The 21,194-nt window shown below is 37.8% G+C and overlaps 1 protein-coding gene and 2 non-coding genes across 6 annotated transcripts in view; 2 read left to right on the forward strand and 1 right to left on the reverse strand.

Moving 5' to 3' along the window:
• Positions 1-9,710: 9,710 nt before the first annotated feature.
• Positions 9,711-21,194, reverse strand: part of LOC115891967 (histone H2B type 1-J) — a 35,324-nt gene continuing 23,840 nt past the window's right edge. Inside the window, exons 3-5 of one of the 4 annotated variants that reach the window (XR_004056816.1) lie at positions 13,843-13,976; positions 10,669-10,888; positions 9,716-10,295 (exon numbers count right to left, since the gene is read on the reverse strand). The gene's annotated coding sequence lies outside the window, so the exon portion shown is untranslated. Of the gene's footprint in view, positions 10,889-13,842; positions 13,977-21,194 lie in introns of all 4 variants that reach the window. The other 3 variants (XR_004056817.1, XR_004056815.1, XR_004056818.1) reach the window with 3 other exon arrangements.
• TRNAP-CGG lies at positions 9,957-10,028 on the forward strand. Its single transcript has one exon. It is a non-coding gene; the product is annotated as a tRNA-Pro (tRNA).
• Positions 15,301-15,382, forward strand: TRNAS-GCU. Its single transcript has one exon. It is a non-coding gene; the product is annotated as a tRNA-Ser (tRNA).

Raw genomic sequence — 21,194 nt, forward strand, 5'->3', positions numbered from 1 at the left:
CTGTAAAATGCCATAATTGCACCTTTTGAGTAATGACTCTTTTTTTTTTTTTTTTTTTTTTTTTTTGAGACAGAGTCTTGCTCTGTAGCCCAGACTGGAGTACAGTGGCCAGATCTCGGCTCACTGCAAGCTCCGCCTCCCGGGTTTACGCCATTCTCCTGCCTCAGCCTCCCAAGTAGCTGGGATTACAGGCACCCGCCACCGCGCCTGGCTAGTTTTTTTGCATTTTTTAGTAGAGATGGGGTTTCACCGTGTTAGCCAGGATGGTCTCGATCTCCTGATCTCGTGATCCGCCGTCTCCGCCTCTCAAAGTGCTGGGATTACAGGCTTGAGCCACCGTGCCCGGCCAATGATTCTTTTCTTACCAATGTGGCCCCAACCTGCTTTGTATATCCAGACATCAGAGATCTCTAATTTGTAAACTGTCTTCATCTCATGACAGTATGCAACACCTAATTAATCTACCTCTCCTAATCCCCCTAATCAACACATCAACAACTCCCCTTAGAGGTCCCTCAGATCCATCAGTAGGAACTCAGACCTCTCCTAAATGCTCTTGTAGAGTGACATTCCATGGTTCCTCTAGAGCACCTTCTCTGGCTGCATCCAGTCCATGTATCTCATTGTTTTTCAGCCCACAGGCTTGTTTCTGAAGGTCTTTGGCTGATTAACCATTAACAGTTGAGGTCCTACAGTGAAATGCTATGCAGTTTGACTTGATGTTGAGTACTTGGAAAACCCACTGAAAACTTGTAACTACTGAAATCACAGATTCAGTTTGGGGTTTTGAAAGACAACTCTGAAATATTAAGGAATATGAATCAAAGATATGAAAATTAGAAAGAAGAGATAAACCAGAAATTGTTATACTAATCAAAATGATAGATATATAGGCATAATGAATAAAAGAAATATCACAGAAGATAAAACATTGTTAAACTTGAGAAATGTTAAAGACATTGAAGCAACAGGATTTTATGAGTGTTTGTCTGTTGAATGCGGAGGAGGTAGAGGTGTTACGGGTGAGCATCAGGTTTTTGAAGTTGGCTGATAGGAATATGAAGAATTAAATAGAAAATGCAGACACTCAGGTTGGGGGATTTTTTTTAGTTCAATTCAGCATATGCTGAGATTTAAAATATGTGAGATATATCAGAATTTGAACAAGCAAGTTGGTCTTGTAGCTATGGAGATCAGGCAAACAAAATCTGTTTCCCAAATTTAGATTTTCGTATCCTCTTCCAAGATGACATTTAAGGTCACATGGAATGTTCATCAAAGAGGGTCACAGGGAAAGGATTACAGTTCTTTAGACAGAAATCTGCTCTGTTACATATATTATGACTTTCCTTTATCCACTAGAAATGTGCTATGATATGATTTTTTTTTTTTGCAGATACATATATATCATCATAACTGGTACTTTATTCATACAGTGTTCCCTGGATCTAAACATTTTCTGCCCATGAGGTTAGAAATGGTTTTGAACATTACGAAGAGAACAATATTCCTGTTTCTAACTGAACTTGGCATTGTGGGGAATGTTTTTGTTTTTGTAAACTATATGTACATTTTCTTTTGGGGCACTGAGAAGAAATCTTTACACTTTATTCATATCCATTTAGCTTTTACAAATATCATACTTCTGTTTTCCAAAGGAATGCCCAATACAATAGCAGCTTTTGGTTTGAGAAACTTTCTAGATGATATAGGCTGTAAAATTGTTGCTTATCTGGAGAGGGTGACTTGAGGCCTTTCCATCTGCACCAGCAGTCTCCTCACCATGGTCCAGGTCATCACCATCAGTCCCAGAGCCTCAATGTGGGGGAGGCTCAAGCTGAGGTCTGCATGGCATGTCCTTCCCTTGTTTCTCTTCTTTTGGACGTTCAATTCCTTGATAACCATGAACTTACTTCATTCCATCACAAATAGCAACATGAACAGATCACAAATTAGTGAAAATGATAACTACTGTTATTTTCTAGCAGGGAGATGGGTAATAAGATGGATTTTTCTCACACCGATAGTCTTGCAAGATGCTCTGTTTCAGGGTCTCACAGGCTGGGCCAGCAGCTACATGGTATTTCTTCTCCACCAGCATCACAAGCATGTTCTCCACATTCAGAACTCCAAATTTCTGTACAAAACTCCCCCTGAGATAAGAGCTGCTCAAAGTGTTCTCCTTCTGATGATCTGTTTTGTTTTCTTTTATTGGACAGATTGCATTATTTCTTTATATTTAACTTTATCCTTAGAGAATAATTTCATAATATCAAATATTCAAGAATGTTTAGCCCTTGGTTATGCAACTCTCAGCCCATTTGTGCTGATTCACAGAGATAGACGTGTGGTTGAATGTTGGCATGTTCAGTAAGACTTCAGAAAATGTCTGTTTTTTTGATCTCTTCAGTAAGCAAGTTTGAAATAAACTTGCTAGTTTTGCTATGCTGTGTATTTTTAAAAATCAAAAAGAATTGCTTAAACATGTAAGGATAAATTCTCATACAACAAACCTGGTGACCAGCAGCTCTGATCTAATGCAAGAGATCATAGAAATCCTAGAGATTTCTATGATCTCTTCTTATTCTCTATCCTTCTTATTCTTATTCTCTCTTCTTATTCTCTATCCTTCCACCCTTCAAAAAGTAACTGAAATTCTGTGTATTTATGATGGCTCTTTTACCACCAGGCTTCCAGGAGTAAAAAATAGTAGAACAATCTGGTAAAATCTATCAAAATTACTGGTGCATTCGCATTTTGACTCAGGAATTCCATGTCTGGGACCTAATCCTTCAGATATACTTGAGCATTTAAGAATTAAAGTAGGAAAAATACACATTATGATACATTATTTTACAAATACAACAAAATATCTAGCAAAAGGAGCTACTTAAAAATATTGATACATATTCATTCATACAAAGGGATTTTATGGTACTTATGAAGAAGTGGATGAGTTCAAAATATATTGACATGGAATGATACTCAAGGTTTTTTTTTTTTTCAATTGAAACAAAAGCAATGTGAAAGCTGTAGCATTCAAAAAGCAATATAATAATATAATTAATTTGGAATTATCTACATCATAAACTTCTGCAAGAATAAAAAAAACTGTAAGAATTACTCCCGATTGAAGAGAAGCTAAGCAAATGGAGGCATAGTAAATCGAATTTTATTTTATATATTTCTCTGTTTTCTGATTTGTTAGACATGTAAGAGTATCTCTCTTCAAAGTATATAAATAAATTAAGTTAGATAACAATTTATGACTTGTTTCTAGACATCATTTTTTAGTGCCCTGGCATTCCCACAATGTTATCAGTCTAGTCTCTCTATTATCAGAGTTAAAAAATAATCTGGTTCTGCATTAATTTAAATGAAGAACTTGGTTTCAATTTTTCTTAAACTGGAACCAAAATACACATTGGATGGAATGTACAGTTCTGTCAGTAAGGTATCTCATCAAGCCATTTGGAAAAATACTTGATAAAATAAAAGTGAAGTGAAAACTATAGATAACAAGAGACTTAGACATTTCAAAAGAACACATGTTCAGTCTTCCTGAGGTCTTGCTTACTTGTTTTTACTTGGTCTTTTTTTCTTGACCAAATAAACTAAAGTAAAAGTTAACAATTTTCGAATAAATGTATAAGTAAATGAACATCTGATTGCTAAACAAGCTGTAAGAAATAAGTGAGAAAAAGTGATTCCTGATTATAGTGCTCATTATATCAAGTATAAGGAAATGAAAGCAAAGGAAACCAGAAGAGAGGAAATAGTATTGGACAATAAATTGAAATAAGTGTACTGTATTGAAAGTGAATGAAAATTTTAAGTAGGAGCAATGAGCGGCTTTGGAACGATTGGCAAGAAATATTTAACTGGTCCATGGAAGCTTCTATAATCAACATTTAATAACTGATTAAACTGATGGAACCATCATAACAAACCACCATTCATTTTCCCCCCTTTTGCTCAAAATGAATACATAAGAAGATCATAATGCATGAAAGGTGAAATAGTGCAGAAAGCAAAAGGCATATGAAACTCTGAAAACCAGAAATTAATGTAGATAAAGAGGTTGGAACTTGTAAGTAAGGTAGAGAACACAAGTTTGTGATGTCAGGTTCATTAATGTATGACTCAATTCTTTTTTTCAAGTATTTTAAGTCCTGAAGATATCCTTAATGTGCATTTGGTAGGTGGGATTTTTCCCTTTTTACTTCTCAATTTCTATCACAGTCTTCTGGAATATATAACACAGTATATTGGAGATAAAGGAAAACTACATTTATTTCTTGAAGGATAAGCAAAATAAAAAATCAAGAAAACTCTGGGCAGAGTGGCCCATGCCTGTAATCTCAGCACTTTGGGAGGCCAAGGAAGGTAGATCATGAGGTCAGGAGATCAAGACCATCTGGCCAACATGGTGAAACCCTATCTCTACCAAAAATACAAAAATTAGTCAGGCGTAGTGGCAGGTGCCTATAATGCCAGCTACTTGGGAGACTGAGGCAGGAGAATCGCTTGAACCTGGGAGGCAGAGGTTGCAGTGAGCTGAGATCACGCCACTCCACTCCAGCCTAAGCGACGGAGCGAGACTGTCTCAAAAAAAAAAAAAAAAAAAAAAAAAAAGTCAAGAAATACAGAGTGAGAGAGAAGATGAAAGGAAACCATTGCCTTACAGTTTTCTCCGGTTGTAGTTATTACCAGTCCCAAAGAATTCATGATTCATTCAGTGATGGAAGCATTTCAAGGTTGTAATTTGGGTGCCTGCTTTCACTAAGGGACTTGAACACAAAATTCTCTGTTTAAAATGCAGATATACTCTTGACCAAGCTATGCAAACTGTAAAATATCTTTCAACTAAGAGATAAAAGGATTTTGACCTGCTACCTAAATCCTTTTTTGTTCTTTTGAAGACGATTTTGACATCCTCTGATCACACACAGAACATCAGCCTTTAATATACACATTACCGATTTTATACTACTAAAATATACATTCCAGATTTGTTGAACGAAAGTGTTTTGGTGCATGTTGTTATATGGATGAAATGCAAGATCTTGTTATGACCTTGTGATCCTTGAATAAGCTCAAAATTCAAAGACCTTGGTGATCCCACCACCCTGCCTGAGTCTGTCATTCCCACTTCCATACTACTGCTGAGGCAAAGCTCAGAGGAGCTCATCATGAGCAAAATAGCAGCTTTCATAAAAAGAACTTTCTTCAGCCCTATCCCAGCCACATATGGGGTGTAATAAAGTCCTGTCAATTCAGTGGCCAAAGTGTAACTTGTCATTTTTTTATATCATATTGATACATTGTGTCAAAGAGCATGAATTTCTGACCTCAATTATCATGTTTTCCTGAAAATATTTCAAGACACGCACACTCACACACACCCACCCCTCAAAAATGAGAGACTTGAATTGGCAAAATATTACTGGAGGAGTCCAGAGAACTTACTTTGAAGTTGTGTCTGCCTATTAATCACACTGGTTAACTTAGATTTTAGTTTTATTTATAATGCCTCAGAAAAGCTGATGGAGATTTTGAGGAAGGGATAGAAAGGCAAATTCTTCTTGGTTTTTTAATTGTAGCTCTGCCTTGGTTGGTCAGTGTGCTGTATCTGTTTGTGGTTTGGTGTCTTTATCTCTGAAATGGAATATAGAATAACAGCATTATCTGTTTTTAGGGCTATTGTGAGAAGTAAAAAGGTAGGTGCCTTTAAAATAGTGCATAGTAGATACTAAGTGTGAGAAAACAAAAGACTTTTGATTCTTATAATTGTGTACTCTATTAGCAAACATTTGCTATGTTGCTTGACATTTTGGATAGGCTACACTGAAGAGAGAGTGTCCTAAAAGAATGATTTCCTTTAAAATCTGCCTCTTGTGGGCCGGGCAAGGTGGCTCACACTTGTAATCCCAGCACTTTGGGAGGCCAAGGTGGGTGGATCACCTGAGGTTGGGAGTTCAAGACCAGCCTGGTCAAACATGGTGAAACCCCGTCTCTACTATAAATACAAAAACATTAGCCAGGAGTGGTGGCGGGTGCCTGTAATCCCAGCTACTTGGGAGGCTGAGGCAGGAGAATCACTTGAACCTGGGAGGTGGAGGTTGCAGTGAGCCCAGATCATGCCAGTGCACTCCAGGCTGGGCAAAAAGAGTGAGACTCTGTCTCACAAAAAAAAAAAAAAAAAAAAAAAAAAAAAAAAAAAAAAAAAACTGCCTCTTGTACCCTGCAATTACATATGCTTTAATTCTGTATTACCAATCACTTTGTGATTTATGTTCATAATAATTCAATTTTCTGGCACTTCATTAGTTCATGAAAACTTCATGACAGGCACACTATTGTTGGTGATTCAGCTGGAAGAATCAACACAACTGTGTGAGCCACATTCCTGCCAAGTGTGTATTTTACTTTACATTTGTCTTTCATATTGTCATCATCATCATCATCACCCCACCACCATGACCATCATCACCATCATCTCACCACAATCATCATCATGACCATCTTTATCAATATTCTCTATCGAGCAATATTGTTCAACTTCCAGCTGTCAGTCAATTGGTTGGAGGCCTGTGGCCAGACTTACAATAAAGATCCTGGATTGGCCCATTTCCTTAGTCCTCTCTCACCTGAATAAAAATTCAGGTGAATAGAAATGTCACCTGAAGAGAAACCTTATGAAAACTTCAGCAAGTAGAGAACCTCCCAAACTATAAAGATTTGGGAGGCAGTTTACACTGCTTGACTAAAAAGATGGGCTTCTAAGAGGAGATTTTTTAAAGTGTCATATCTTTGAGGGATTCAGTATTTGGTTTTAGTGGAATATAGAGACTTCAGAGTCATAAAACAGACACAGTAATAATGATTTGTGATTGGGATGCAACTCTGTTTCAGGAGATCTTATACTGATATAAACATCTATTTTTAATTAAACTTTGTATTGCATCTATTTAAGATGTATAAAATAATTTTTGATATACATAGTGAAAGGGTTACTATAGTCAAGCAAATTAACATATTCATCATCTCACAGTTACCATTTGTGTGTGTGTGTGTGTGTGTGTGTGTGTGTTAAAATTATCCAAAATCCACTCTTAGAGAATTTCCAGCATATAATACAATACTATCACTATTGTCCTCATGTTGTACATTAGATCTGTATACTTACTCATCCCAGATATCTACAGCTTTGTACCCTTTGGCCTCTATCTCTTCATTTCCTCCTCTACTCTTCCACTCCGGATAATTACCTCTGTACTCTGTTTCTGTGTATTTGAGATTTTTGTTTGTTTTTGTTTTTTAGATTGCATATATAAGTAAGATCATGTAGTATTTTGTTTTCTGTGCCTGGCCTATTTAGCTTAGCATAATGTCCTCCAGTTTCATCCATGTTGCTGCAAATGGCAGTACCTCCTTTTATAAGGCTAGATAGTATTTCATTATATATACTCATATCACATTATACCACTATACACACACACACACACACATATATAGCACTATAATATATATTGTAATTTAAACAAATTTTTTTTTGAGATGGAGTCTTACTCTGTCACCCAGGCTAGAGTGCAGTGGTGCGATCTTGGCTCACTGCGACCTCCTCCCTCAGGGTTCAAGCAATTCTCCTGCCTTGGCCTCCTGAGTAGCTGGATTTACAGGCATGCGCTACAATGCCCGGCTAATTTTTGTGAGAGACGGGGTTTTTAGTAAAGACAGGGTTTTGCCATATTGGCCAGGCTAGTCTTGAATTCCTAACCTCAAGTGATCCACCCACCTTGGCCTCCCAAAGTGCTGGGATTACAGGCGTGAGCCACTGCTCTCAGACGTATAATATATATATTATATATACACATTATTATGCACACGCTTGTGCATGCGCGCACACACACACACACACACATATCCCACAATTTCTTTCTCCATTCATCTATTGAGGAACATGGAAATGCAGATACCTCTACCAGGTGCTAATTTTATTTTTTGGGGGTATATATCCAACAGAGAAATTGCTGAGTAATTTGATATATGTATATATGTGTGTAGGTTTATGTGTATGTGTGTATATGTATATAGAAATTTGGTGAATGAATCTTGTCATTTGTCGGGAAATTTTATATCCATTGTTCTAAGTTGTCTTCGGTATCTGCATCTTTAAGCCACATTTTCTATTTTTCAAGAAATTTGAGTTTATGAATATATTCATATTTGCTAATGCAACTAAGCATGTTATTATGCATGATCTACATGGCCTAGAAAAGGACAGTAAACATCTCTGTAAAATGACTGGAATATAAGTCCTACGTGGGTCCCCTGATGTGTGTAATGGTGCTGATGTTTAGTAATCTTTAAATAATGACCTTTCTTTGGAATCTGAGTTCCCACTGGTATAAAAGTAAATGAACTATTTATTATCCTTAGAAAAGTTGGATTTGGGAAGGGAAATGTATATTATACTATGAAACTGAAGAGAGAATGAGGGTTTGGGGTTGAGAGTGTGGGTCTGTATATAAAGTATGTGATCCCAAGACCATTGTGCTGAGTTCAGAAATTAGTAAACTGATCTATTCTGTTGACTTCAAGATGAAGAGAAGTGCTCTAAGTTGTGCGTCAAAGAACAGGTTATCTGGGAAATTGTTGGGTTCAGGATGAATAATTATTTTCCACGCTGAAATATTTAACCTTTGATTTAAAATCTCAGTACAGTCCTAAGTCCCAGCTCCATCTATGCATGAACATGAGATGCTATTTCTTGAGGAGAAAAACATATTTTCATGGAAGTGGAATGTTGAGTCTGAATCATAGTCACTTCTAAGTTTTAGGGCAGTTAGGAATGATTACTACTCCTATGTGTGTGTTTCAGAGGGATTAGTCAAGATTTTTTTAGGCTTTCATAGTACAAAGAAAGCAGTTGGATTGCAAAAGAATCTCACTATTCTAACATTAGTAAGGTGGGCAGGAGTTAGAGGAATGCCTAGTAGCCTCATAATTATTTTGATCCACTCAGTAAATCCATGTCAAAATTCAAATTAAGTACTAGTTTAAATCTACTCTCCCTTTCAGAAAAGATTGATTTCTCTTCACACATATTCAAGATAATCCTTATTTTGATTTGTCCTTGCAAGAGAGTTTCATTTTCAGTAAATAAATAAACAGGTACTCTGTAATAATTATTGGATAATTGAGAACTAGCTTTTAAATTTTTGAAGGCATCAAATTCGGGACAGCAAAATGAAATTGAAAATTTGCATTAATTTAAAACATAAATCTTAACATGAATATAAAATGCGACTTAGATGTATCAGCTAATGATCTGTTGTAAAAATTTTCTTTGCATTTAACCAAAGGTTTTTGTAACTTTCTTAAATTTGTATGTAGGAGGAAGTTAGTAAACTAACCAAATACATCTTGGTACCCCTGAAAAGCTGACGTTAAGAAATCTCTTATAAGTAGAATTTTGCTGAGATTAGGAATATTCTTTCTGAAAAATTTCTGGTAGCGACAATATTCCTTGTTAGAGCAAGTAATCTAGAAGTCCCTCAGTAACAGTAATATCCAACTTTCAAAAAGGGTGGAAGTGAGATAAGGAAACTTGAAAACTCAAATTTTTCTAACATTTTAATTGAAAGCTAAAAATGGAAAAAAAAATGAGTTAAATTACTTAGAGTAGTATAGCAAAGTAGAATAAAGGAGAAATGTTTCTACAGGTTACAAGTTTTAATTTGTAATTAAAGCTACCAGCTTGTACCGTAGTTTGGTATGGTAATTTAAGCTACCAGCAGACCATCCACAGAAATAGCCTTTCCAACCTTTTCATTTATGTAAATAATTGATGGAGTGATAAATATTATTTGGTAACAAATCCTTTGAAGAATAAAAATAAATAATTTGGGAATAAATCCTACAGTAAATATGCGCAAATATCACTTCTAAGTGGCTCGTTGGTCTAGGGGTATGATTCTCGCTTCGGGTGCGAGAGGTCCCGGGTTCAAATCCCGGACGAGCCCACTTCATTTTCGCCCAATAAGCTTTAAGGATTTTTAAAGTATTTCCCCAAATATTCATACCCAAAAATATGTGCTTTCACCACATGAACAGTAGAATTGTCTTTGAAGCAGGCAAGTACTGAATCCCAGACCTCCTCTAAGGGCAGACACCGGAATGTTGATGCGGCTGCAGCGGCGCTCTCCCACCTCTGTCCATCTCTTCTCAAACCCCGAAAGAAAGGCCGTGGGCAGCTCGTGCGCGCTTGCGTGTGCGTGTTTGGCCGAGTGCTGGAGGGGAAACGTGAGCTGCAGTTAACCGATTATCTTCCTCTTATAGGAAGGAGAATTTTAATTTCCACTTTTAACTCCAGCTTTGGTCATCACTCTCTGACTCCTAGTGTTTACTACTCCCGCCATACTGGAAAGTAAGTCTCCCCAAGTGCTGCTGGTGCCGCTGCTCCCACTGCAGTCGACTGTTAAGGTGTCACACTCCTGCCTCTCCTGCTTTCCCGGGTCAGAATTCATTCCTTTATTCCTTCAACGGATGCATAGCCAATGAGCACGGCATGTCACCTTCAGTGCCGAAAGCTATGGAGGCAGTGATGGAAAAACATGGTTTCATTTCTACAGAACTTAATATTACAGGTACTTAATTATTTACCATGATGACGCGTTTTGAGAAAGTATGGAATTCCCATGGAAGTATATAGCACCAGGGCTGACTGTTGACTCTTCGGAATATTGCTAGCCCAGGTTCGTCTAACTGGAGAGAGAGACCACGAGGAGCAGTCATTAAGGCTGGAATCTCAAAGTTTTTCTCAATCCATGTTCTGGAAATTTGCGGGTACTTTGTTGAAAACGCTCAGGAGAATTGATTGACACTAGAATTCGAAAGAGGGAAAAAATGGAGAGGAAGATATCAATCCAGTTATTTTGCTCATGCTGTCTAAATTAAAATATTTCCTCAGAACAGCTGTTTTGTTTGCTTTTGTGGCCAAGACTGAAAGTGAACACCATTCCCCAACCCCAGTTTCGTTCTAGCTTCATGGACCTCACGGAGACTCAACTTGCCCTGCTCATCTTGGTATTCTGAAAGTGTGGATCTTTTTACCTTTCCTTTTTCTGACCAATTTTATGGGCCATTGAGTATGAAGATGCAGATCCTTATTCATAGGTGGGGTGTAATATATTGTCTCTTTTTATAAATAAAATATAAGTGTATAATTTATTTATAAATTAATTGTATAATTTATTTGTAATTTAATTTTATAACTTGGAATAGTATTACTTATTAAGTTTGAAATTCAAAAGGAACTTCCTCTAACCTCTGTTCATTAAGAATTTTCTCTGAATTCAGAAAGTCAGTTTGATGTCATCTAGGCAGAAAAGATTGAATGACCCTTCTCTACAAGGAATTTTACTATCCTAAGAGGGATAAGTTGGACATTTTGACATGTAAGAGTCTGATAGTAAATGACACAGGCAGGTCATTCTAAAATGGTTCCCAGAGTCAATACATTGGACTAATGGTTTTAGTTTCCAGTTATTTTTAGAGCTTAATTATAATTATGGACCAGCAATCAAAGATCACTAGGCATCATTAGACACTGAAGTTAGTGTCTAATCTGAGAAACAGGGATTTTTTAAAAGCTTTTTTTAGAAAGGGAGAGAAAGAATGCTGTACAAAAGGATAACTCTATAGAAGTCTCTTGAAATTAAAATTATGAGAGTAGAAAGAAAAAACTTAGAACAATTGATATAAAACCTGAAGGGCATCTCCAAAACGTGGAGTAAAAATATAAAGGGAAACTCCAGCAACTGTGATCTTGATATATACTCAAATGAGTTGAAAACCCATGTCCACACAAAAACCTTCACATCAATGTTTATAGCAGTTTTATTTGGATTTGCTAAAACATAAACAACCAAGATGTACTTCTGTAAGTGAACAGATATATTTAATGCAAAGTGTGGCACAAGGGATGGACTATTATTTCATGATAAAAAGAAAAGAGCTATCAAGACAGGAAAAGACATGGAGGAATCTTAAAAGCATACTGCTAAGTGAAAGAAGTCAATCTGAAAAGGCCACATACTGTATATATGATTCCAACTATACAACATAGTGAAAAACATAAAAATATGTAAACAGCAAAAAAGAGCAGTCATTGCTGGGAGGGAGGGAGGGAGGGAGGGAGGGAAGGATGAAGAGGTGAAGCACAGGGAATGTTTAGAGTGGAGATACTATTATACATGATACAGCAATGATGGACACATGTCATTATACATTTATCAAAGAGGAAAGAGTTACAACATAACCCATAAGAGTTACAACAAGGAGGACTGAACCTAAAATAAACTACAAATTTTAGTTAATATTAATGTATCAATATTGGTTCATCAGTTGTAACAAATGGACCACAATCGTACAAGACTTAATAACAAGGGAAGCTATAGGAAGGAGAGGAGAAATATGGGAACTGTTTGTACTTTCTCATCAATTTTTCTGTAAATAAAAAACTGCCTAAAATGTCTATTAATTTTTTAAAAGTACAAAGAACGTAACCAGGAAAGAGCAGTAAAAACAAAACCAAAAGTAGAGGAAGCATACTGGAGATAAAATCCAAGTAAAGGAAGAGAAGGAAGGAAGGAAGGAAGGAAGGAAGAGAGGAGAGGGAGGGAGGGAAGGAGGGAGGAGACGGAGGGAGGGAGAGAGAGAAAGAAAAGAAAAAAGAAAGAAAGGAAAAGAAAAGAAAAGAAAAAAAATTAGCTGAGTGTGGTAGCACATGCTGTAGCCCCAGCTACTTGGGAGGCTGAGGCAGAGAATCACTTGAACTGAGGAGGCAGAGACTGCAGTGAGCTGAGATTGCTCCACTCCACTCCAGCCTGGGCAACAGAGCAAGACTGTCTCAAAAAAAAAAAAAGGACAGAGAACACAGAAATCACAAAACCAGCAACAACAAAAAACAAGCTAATATCCCTAACCGAAATACATGATTTAATGATGTAACAGAGTTCCCAAAACAAGGAATAGAAACTGGAAACACACTAAAGCATATCTTTCAGACATTGCAGAACATTGAGGACAAGGAAATTATCCTGAAATAGATAAATAAAAGCCAACTGCAAATGTAGACTCTGTAATTAGAATGACTTTGTACTTCTCAAAATGAATACTGGAAGCTAGAAGAAAATAGAGAACTCCCTCAAAATCCTGAAACGAATTTCAAAAGCTTGAAAAATATTTCCCAGACAAACATTCAATCAAGTTGCTGGAGAAGTATTAAAAAGTCTCCATCTACAATAAACTTCTTGTCAGGAAGCTGCTTTACAATGTACTCCACCAAAATGTGAAGGTATATTAAGATAGAAAATACACGAGAAATTGGGAATACAGCACCAGTGGCAGGGAAATAAAATGTATAGTACAATGGTGAAGGAAGACATCAGGATGAAAACCAAATATCAAGTTTAGAAATCACTCAGTTTATTGCTTTGGCAAAGCTTTTACGGTTATTTGTGATTTTTTTCTAAAAATAATGTTCAGGAAACAAAATACGAAAGGTAAATAATATTGCCAAACATAATTATATAAAGGGTGATTACTCATTCAATAAAAATTCTGATATAACTATATTTGAAGGAAAAATTGCTAAGAAGAGTGTCCGTGGAGGTGTTTACGGTGAGGAAGAGAAGTGAATCTTCTATTTGTATCATGGGAAATCAATGGAAAATACTAAGCTTAAAATTAATATGTAGCATATGTATTAGAATACAATTTTGTCTTTGTAACAAAGACCCAAAAGAACCATGGCTTAAAAGAAGCAGACATTACTGTGACTGTCTGAGGGTGTAATCAATGCCAGGGTGATGCTTTGGCTTCATGGTGTTGGTTCCAGTCTTCTATGTCATGGCTCCCTCCTTCCTCCAGTGTGCTGGGTTCAATCACTGTTTCATGAAGCCTTCATTCTCAAAAGCAGATACATGAAGAAGAGATAAATAGAGGTTATTTCCTTCTCTTATGGACATAACCTGGAAGCTTTACATACATTTTCTCTCTTACACCTTTACTTAGAAATTGGTCACGTGATGATGCTGACTCTCAAGGGAAGTCACTGTAATCTTTTCATGGGTGGCTATGAGTTCAGCTAATTTTCCATTTATTGGAAAAAACAGAAATAATGAATGGACAACTAGCCATCTCTGCAATAGCATGATATTTGGAGACATGCAGGTAAAAACAGCAACACAAAATGCCAAATGGCTGAAAATGCCTCTACTAAGAGGAATAAGATAGGAGAGACCGCTGTTTCGCATACACATATTTTTTTTGAAGTAATTGAGCTTTTAAAACATGCGTAGTTAACTTTGATTAAAAATTTTGTTAATTTTATAAAAAAATAGCTTTAAGAACCAAAGTATGGATCAATAATTCAGCCAGGCTAAAGTGAGAAAGGGAAAGAGCATTTCATGAGAGAAAATCGCTTGTTGGAAGAGGAAAACTAGATCTGTCTTGATGCAAAAACCCAAATGGGACTCAGCATGGAAAATAAGAGGTAAGGAAGTGGGTTGGGTTGAGGTTGAAGATTTCAGGCACGTCTAAGCAGCAAACACTACAATTTAAGGGCTCTTCCGGGGAAAAAGAAAAGGATGATTCTTTGTGAATTCACAGAAACAAGTAAAGGTGGTCTTCACTCAAGATGTTAGTGCAATCTAACGTAAAATATCCCCACAGTGAGAGTGTGAAAATACAGCAGGGGTCCATTCCTGCAGGATTTCCCCTGTTCCCTGTTGCTCGGCCTGTGATTGATTTGCGTGGGCTTCTCTGAAGAGAAATCGATTCCGGTGTGAACGGTTTTGGGAATCTCCGTCTCCTGCTGGCTCCCAGGTGCGCGATCCCGACGCGACTAGACGCGGTGAGCTGACAGAAGGACTGACCGGCTCACCTGCCGCCCCATGTCGAAGGCAAACCCCGTGCGCCCCGTCGGCACGGTCACGCCCGCAGCCTGCTCAGACACCGCCTGCCTCGGGACCAGGAAGCGGAAGAAAGGGAGAGACCCGCCCGGCAACTATGTTACTATCATGTCTCGAACATTTGTGTGAGTCCCATGAAAGTTAAGCCCGTTTTTCCCCCCTCAAAGCGTTTCCATTCAGTTCTTGATCATTCATGTGAAAACGAGCCATTTCCACGTCTCCCAAACGTCTTCGAACCATGTCCTAAGTCTTCTAAGGCCGTCTGTGGGTTCCGATCACAAACTCTGAAATAAAATACTCAGGAAATGCGGTATATCGAGACGAGGTGGCCGAGTGGTTAAGGCGATGGACTGCTAATCCGTTGTGCTCTGCACGCGTGGGTTCGAATCCCACCCTCGTCGGGTAGGCCTTTTAATACGAGGAAACAATACCCAAGTCCAGCCAACTTTCCTTTCGACTCTCCTGGAATTCAGGACCCTGGCCTTGGAGAGGAAAAAGCAGCTGTCGTAATTCTGTACTATCAGTATTACGATGGTGTTGTTGGGTTTTCTAACTTTAATGGTTGATTGGGTATTGATTGTCAATATTGTTCGCGTTATCAGTTTAATGAATATTCTTCTGGTGGGCTTCCTACCTGATGACTGCAAAAACGCCTTAGAGCCTGAGAGAAAGGGGAGAGGGGAGTAGAGTAGAAGAAGGTGACGGTGGGGTTAGAGAGAGAGATGAAGCTGCCAAAAAGGAGGGGAAACTCGAGGTGTGGTGACCCCAACCCCTTCTTTTAGAAATCATTACTACTGTGAGCATTAAAATAAATTAATCAAAAAGAAAAGATAAGCAGAAAAAAAAAAAAAAAAAAAAAACCAGCACGACAAATACACCAAGACAGAAATTCTCAAGACAAATCGAGGGACCAACATTGAAGAAACGTGTAGCACTGACATGGCCACAAGATTTTTGTTTTGTTTTGTTAAAAAAAAAAAAAAAAAAAAAAAGGAAGGAAGGAAGGAAGGGAGGGAGGAAAAAGAGAAGAAAGAGAAAGAAAAAGAGAAAGAAAAAAGCAAGCTGGGCTCTGTAGCTCAGGCCTGTAATCCCAGAACTTTGGGAGGCCGAGGCAGGTGGATCACCTGAGGTCAGGAGTTCAAGACCAGGCTGGCCAACTTGGCAAAACCCCGTCTCTACTAAAAAAAAATACAAAACATTAGCAGGGCGTGGTGGGCGCCTGTAATCCCAGCGACTCAGGAGGCTAAGGCGTGAGAATCGCTTCAACCCAGGAGGCAGAGGTTGCGGTGAGCCGAGATGGCACCACTGCTCTCCAGCCTGGGCAAGAGAAAGAGACTGTCTCAAAAAACAAAACAAGTTATGAAATTTGAAGGTAAGTTATTTTCAAGTCTTCTTCATCATCATCTTAATAGCTGCATTATAGTCACAGGAGTCGATATACTTGGCCGGGCGCGGTGGCTCACGCCTGTAATCCCAGCACTTTGGGAGCCCGAGGTGGGCGGATCACAAGGTCAGGAGATCGACACCATCCTGGCTAACAAGGTGAAACCCCGTCTCTACTAAAACTACAAAAAATTAGCCGGACATGGCCGCGGGCACCTGTAGTCTCTGCTACTCAGGAGGCTGAGGCGGGAGAATGGCGTGAACCTGAGAGGCAGAGCTTGCAGTGAGCTGAGATCCGGCCACTGCACTCCAGGCCGGGCGACAGAGAGAGACTCCGTCTCAAAAAAAAAAAAAAAAAAAAAAAAAAAAAAAAAAAAAAAATATATATATATATATATATATATATATATATATATATATATATACTTTAGCAATTCTTCTGTTTTCGAAATGTATTTTAGGAAAATTAATGAGTCAAAGGATTGTTGCAAACATAGGTCAAAGGCTTTGAACGTCTTCTGGTTATTGCTGGTAATTAGTGATTTTTATTTCAGTGTATGTTGTTTCTCTTTGCAATCAACAGTACAAGAGGGACCCAGTTACCCTACTGACACTTTGACGCAGGATAGGTATTCAAGGAGGTGACCATGTTCTTGGGACACAGCAACCGTGGTGACCGTACAGACAACACAATAAGCCTCAGCATTCACACTGAAATTGAGCTCATTCAACAGCTATCAAGAGGAAATTTCCCCTAGAGACAGCATGCGCATTTTGACTTTACCTGTACTTAGACTGAGCCTTTGCTCATTACAATAGTAAAAAACACACCTCTGACTGGAGATTTAAGATGCCAATGAGACATCCCATGTAAGAACAAGCATGTACAGCTACTGCGCATGTGCACTCAGAGGACTACCCAGAAGATGCTTACTAGTAACACTTCTTCCCACCTCCTTCTAAATAGTCATGTAAGACCCCTATAAAGGGAGCCTCCCTAGCGCCAATCTTTGCTGTCTCATTCTTAGGAACAGCCTGCCCTGGGTTCTCTCTCTCTCAGCGTGCGCTGTCTATTCTGCACCTAACTTACAAAATATTATTTTTCCTTTGCAATAAATTAATCTACGCTGCACTTCTTTTGCTGTGTGACTCTGGTTTAAATTCTTTTAAACTAATAAGACAAGAACCGCCGGGCACGGCGGCTCACGCCTGTAATGCCAGCATTTTGGGAGGCTGAGGTGGGCTGTTCACTTCATGTCAGGAGTTCGAGACCAGCCTGGTCAACATGGTGAAACCCCCATCTCTGCTACAAATACAAAAATTACCCTGGCATGGTGGCGCACGCCTGAAATCGCAGTTACTCGGGTGGCTGAAGCAGGAGAATCGCTTGAACTCGGGAGGTGGAGGCTGCAATGAGCCAAGATCATGCTACTGCACTCCAGCCTAAGCAACAGAGTGACACTTTGTTGAAACACACACACGATCCGAGGTCTTACAACAGCCATCAACAACTTGACAAGCTGAATTACATTATTTATTTATTTTACTTTATTTATTATTTATTTGAGAAGGAGTCTCCCTCTGTCACCTAGGCTGGAGTACAGTGGCCCAATCTCGGCTCACTGCAACTTCTACCTCCCGGGTTCAAGCAATTATTCTGCCTCGGTCTCCCAAGTAGCTGGGACTGTAGGCACCCAATACCACGCCCGGCTAATTTTTTTTTTAGTAGACACAAGGTTTCACCATGTTGGCCAGGCTGGTTTCGAACTCCTGACCTCTAGCAATCCACCCGTATTGGCCTCCCAAAGTGCTGGGATTACAGGCATGAGCCACCATGCCTGGTCAACAATTATTTATATACTTTGTATTTATATAAAATCATATATGTTACATATATATTTTGGATATATCAAGTAGAATGGCAAGAATTTTTCCATATTCTGTTCTTTATGCATTTACTTGCTATAAATCTATCAGTCCTTAGAATCGTTTACCTCAAATATATTTCCTTTAACTTTTCAAATAGATTTTTAAAACAATTAATTCATAGAAAAATTTTAAATACATTGAAATTTATATTAGTTATAAAATATCCATGTATCTATCTCAGAACTTCCATTTTATCCATTTTTGAAAATTCTTGTTCTACAAAATAGCACTTTTTTCATTTTTAAACTTTTTTTGTGAATATTATTACCCATGCAGAAAAGTACATAAAATATATATGCAAACTTAACTTTAAGTACAGAAAAGTGTATAAAACATGTATGCCAACTTAAGTAATTACAAAGCAAGCACCTGCAGAATTGTGACAAAGGCCAAGCAGTAAAACATGGCAAGCATCTAATAAGGGAAACTTCCCAGTCACTGTCTCCTCTCTTCCCCAAAAATATATATCATGTATTATATATCATACATGTTATATATCATATATCATACATGTTATATATCATATAGTATATATCGTATATGCCATATGTCATATATCGTATATGTCATGCATAGCATATTACATGTCATATATGTTATATACCGTATATTACATATCATATATGTTATATGTCATATATTACATATCGCATGTTATATATCGTATTTCATATCGTATGTCATATGTCATATTTCATATATGTCATATGTCATATATCATATATGTCATATATCATATATGTCATGTCATATATGTCATATGTCATATGTCATACATGTCATATGTCATATGTCATATATGTCATATGTCATATGTCGTATATGTCATATGGCATATGTCGTATATGTCATATGGCATATAGCATATGTCGTATATGTCATATGGCATATATTATATATCATATATATAACCAACCTGACTTTTATTCCTGCATTTTTAAGATTTTATCACCTATTATTTTATTCTTAAACACCATTGTTTACCTATGTCTGAACGTTATATAAATAGAATCACAGCTCCAGTATATTTTCTATGTTTTTCCTTAAAATAATATTCTACACATTTCATTCTTGTTGTTGTTTATCCCTGTTTTTATATAGTATGTCACAACATAAACATACTGCAACATATTTATCCTTTGTATTCATTTTCCATTGCTGGGTAAAATATTACCCTAAAACGTTGTTGTTTAAAACATTTGTTGGCGGCTGGGTGCGGTGGCTCACGACTGTAATCCCAGCACTTTGGGAGTCCGAGGCAGGTGGATCACAAGGTTAAGGGATCGAGACCGTCCTGGCCAATGTGGTAAAACCCCGTCTTTACCAAAAATACAAAAATTAGCTGGGTGTGGTGAAGCGTGCCTGTAATCCCAGCTACTCAGGAGGCTAAGGCAGGAGAATCGCTTGAATCCAGGAGGCAGAGGTTGCAGTGAGCCGAGGTCGCACCGCTGCACTCCAGCCTGACAACAGAGCAAGACTCTGTCTCAAAAAAAAAAAAAAAAAAAAAATTGGCTTCTAATTTCTGTGGGTGAGGATTCTGGGAGTGGCTTAGCTGGGTTCTCTGGCTCAGGGTCCCTCACAAAGCTACAATCAAGGTGCCAGCAGGAGCTTCAGTCGTTTCGAGGTTAGACTGGTGAAGGACTGGCTTTCATGATCACTGATATGGTTGTTAACAGCATGTTAGACTGAGGATATAAGTACTCACCAACTATTGTCTGGAGGCAACTCTCAGTTCCTTGCCATTTGAAGTCTCCACAGGACTGCTGACAACATAGCAACTTGTGTCATCAGAGCAAGCAATTCAGAAGAGCCAGAGTGAGTACAAGCAAGAGAAAAGTCAGAATCTTTCATAACCTAATTTTGGAAGTGACATCCTATCACTTTTGCTGATGCTGTTCATTGAAAACGTTTAAGTAGGCCCAGCCCACCATTCAAAGGGACGGAATTACACAAGGGCACGATTAACAGGAGCTGGGTATTGTGGGGGCTCTCTTAAAAGCTGCCTACCACACATTTTAGGTTAATGAAGATTTGTGTTTCCGTTTACTTCTAGGGCCCTTCTTGTACATTTCTTCTGATGCATATGTGCTCACATTGCTGAGTTATACATTATGGATATGTCATGGGTCTGGTTTTGTTCAATATGATGTTGGTGAGATAGATCCATGTAATCGTAGTTCATTTTCATTGTGCTGTACTGTTCCATGGTTTGGATACCCATAGTTTATTTATCCATCCTACTGTCAATTGACCTTTTTATCAAGTTTTGCCTATTATAAACGTCATTTTTGGAGATTTTTTCCACATATCTCAGTGCACATTTGCACTGGATATACATACAGAAATGTAATGTTGAGGCCTACGATATGCATAATTCATTAGATAATTTTATTAGATACCCCCAAAATTTTCAGAGATAGTATCATGCACCTGCAGTATACATTAAATTCCTGTTGCTTCAAATTCTTTCCAAAATTTAATATGATCAGGCTTTTTAATTTCACTATTTTCCTGGATGTTAATGGGTCAAAATTGCTTATTTATTCTGTAAATAGCTGATTAGTAATGTTGTTAAGTCCTTTTTATATTATTATTACTATTCAATATTCCATTTTGTGAAATGCCTCTTCAAATCACTTGAGTTTTGTTTTTCTGTTCCTTTCTTACTCAGGTGTAGTAGCTCTTTCTATATTTTGACTATAAGCTCTTTGTTGATTCCATGTGTTATAAACACAATTCCCTTACACTGTAACTTGCCATTTGAACCTCTGAATCTCTTAACAACTTGAGGAACAAAAGATTTTAGTTTTAATGAATCCAAATTTATTTATATGTGTGTATTTGTCATATATTATATACGTACATATGTGTTAGTGTTTTGTGGGTTTTGTTTTACAAATC

This window comes from Rhinopithecus roxellana, chromosome 4 (genome assembly GCF_007565055.1).
Source record: "Rhinopithecus roxellana isolate Shanxi Qingling chromosome 4, ASM756505v1, whole genome shotgun sequence".
In the NCBI taxonomy this organism is placed as follows: Eukaryota; Metazoa; Chordata; class Mammalia; order Primates; family Cercopithecidae; genus Rhinopithecus; species Rhinopithecus roxellana.